Below are 2500 nucleotides of genomic sequence, written 5' to 3'. Positions count from 1 at the left end.
CGAACGCCCGAGCGGTGGGCCTTGGGATCTGCTACGAGCCCAAAAAGGAAGTGCTTGACCCGAGTCCGATGACCCAAGGGAGGCAGGACGATAGTCTTGAGCCATGGCCGGAGCCTCGCCCTGAGCCTGACCCGTGAGCCACGAATCAAAAGCCGTGAGCCGCGGGCCGCGGGCCGTGGGCCACGAGACTCAAAAATGTTCTTGAAGGTATATATAAACAATACAAGTCATAAAAAAGACAATATGTTGCAAACAAAGGTGAGTTTTGGTCCATGGAAAAACTAGTATAACTTAACTCTCATTTGGGTGTCCCCTAGGGTCACAAGGGAAAAATCTCTTTATCTATTATAGGGGGAAGGTTATAGTTGAGGGTTGGGGCCCAAGGTGCCATCGACTGGGCATGTGGTAGGCATGGAGCCATGGCCGGAGCCTCGCCCCCGACCCGACCCGCGGGCCGTGACCCCGCGGGCCGACCCGTGGGCCGAGGAAGGGAACGCTCGACTCGTGAGACGTGGGCATTGCTACGAGATCAAGAACGATATGCTTGGCCCGAGTGAGCCGGGGGATCTTGAAAAATCCACCCTTCTAATCTAATGATACACACGCACGCGCGCGCGCTAGGCGCTAAGGCGCTAAGGCACTTAAGCACTTAAGCACTTTAGCACTTAAGCACTTGAGCACCTTGAGCACCTGAGCACCTATATGGATGGTTATAATATAATGTGAGCTCTCAAGGTGCTGTGAAGGTTTTCGGGCCATGCGGTACGAAAGACGCTATGGCCCATGGGAAAGAAGGTGGTAGCATAGAGCCTCACCCCGAGCCGTGAGCCATGAGACCCCCCCCTTGTGATTATGGCTTGTAAGGGAGTTCATTGCAACGTGATCGAAAACATCATTCAAACTTAATATCAATGATTCTCATTACTATGGTTTGTAAGGGAGATTGTGGTATAGGAGCAATGTGGTAGCCTTGAGCCATGGCCGGAGCCTCGCCCCGAGCCCCGAGCCAAGAATGAGCCATGAGACCCCCCTAATGATTATGGCTTTTAAGGGAGTTCGTTGCAAGGTGATCAAAAACATCATTCAAACTTAATACCAATGATTCTCATTACTATGGTTTGTAAGGGAGATTGTGGTAAAGGAGTTCAATGTAAGTTGATAAAAAATACTCCCTTTTAGCCTCTTATATCATTCAAAAATTTATTTTTACCCATTTTTGAAAATAATATCAATGACTCTCACTCATAATATCTTTCCAACAAGCCTCCCATTTTTTCAAGATTTTTACAATTTTTTATCCATTTTTCACTATTTTTCACCAATTTAACGGAAAAAAAAAAAATAAAATATTTTTTTAATGAAATTAATATTTTTAACTAAACCAATCTATTTGTATATTTTTTCTCAAGTGTCTCCTAATTTTTCATGATCTATTGACACTTTTTACTATTTTTTATTATTTTTCCCTTTATTTCACCAATTTAACGGAAAAAAAAAATAAAATACTTTTTTTAATGAAAAAAATTTTTTTAACTAAACCAATGTCTTTATATATATTTTCTCAAGTGTCTCCTAATTTTTCATGATTTATTGACACTATTTACTATTTTTTATTAATTTCGCGTTTTTCGGCCTTATTTAATTAAAATAAAATACTTACAAGTTTTTTTTTTTCAAAATTTCAGCTTCTAAAATTTCTTTAATATATGTTCCAACAATACAAGTCATAAAAATGACATTATGTTACAAATAAAGGTGAGTTTTGGTCCATGGAAAAACTAGTATAACTTAACTTGCATTTGGGTGTCCCCTAGGGTCACAAGGGAAAAATCTCTTTATCTATTATAGGGGGAAAGAGTTTGGGAGCCTTGGGCTGGCATGGCCAGCACCCCCTCGCCCAGGCATGGGCGTTATGCGTGTGAGGGGTGACTACCCTCCATCACGTTGAATGCCATCCCGTGGGCCATCGCCGGCGATCGGTTTTTTCCGGTGGCTGGTCGGCCCTACCAGACGATGAGTGGGCCCTTCCTAGTCAGCTTGGCCTACGGTGATTCGTCTGGGGGAATGTCCCTTCGGTTGCTCCCAATGCCCCTTTTGGTTGACGGTTGACGGTATGCTTGAGGCCTAAGGAAATGCTGCGTCTTGTGATCCCCGACTACCCGCTCAGGCGGCACGACGGGTTTTCTTGACGTGGTTCAGTACGCGGGCTGATTCGTGTTGGTGTGGGAATGTGTTTCCCCTTCGGTTGCTGGTCCCTTCGGTTGAGATACGCTTGATGCCTAAGGAAAGGTTACGGGCCACGGAAGGACGTGACTTAGTACGCGGGCTGATTCGTGTCAATGGTCCCTTCGGTTGCCGGTCCCTTCGGATGAGATACGCTTGAGGCCTAAGGAAAGGTTGCGGGCCACGGAAGGACGTGACTTAGTACGCGGGCTGATTCGTGTCAATGGTCCCTTCGGTTGCTGGTCCCTTCGGTTGAGATACGCTTGAGGCCTAAGGA

This window comes from Amaranthus tricolor, chromosome 8 (assembly GCF_026212465.1).
Source record: "Amaranthus tricolor cultivar Red isolate AtriRed21 chromosome 8, ASM2621246v1, whole genome shotgun sequence".
NCBI lineage: Eukaryota > Viridiplantae > Streptophyta > Magnoliopsida > Caryophyllales > Amaranthaceae > Amaranthus > Amaranthus tricolor.
Note: the sequence above shows the minus strand (reverse complement) of the source record.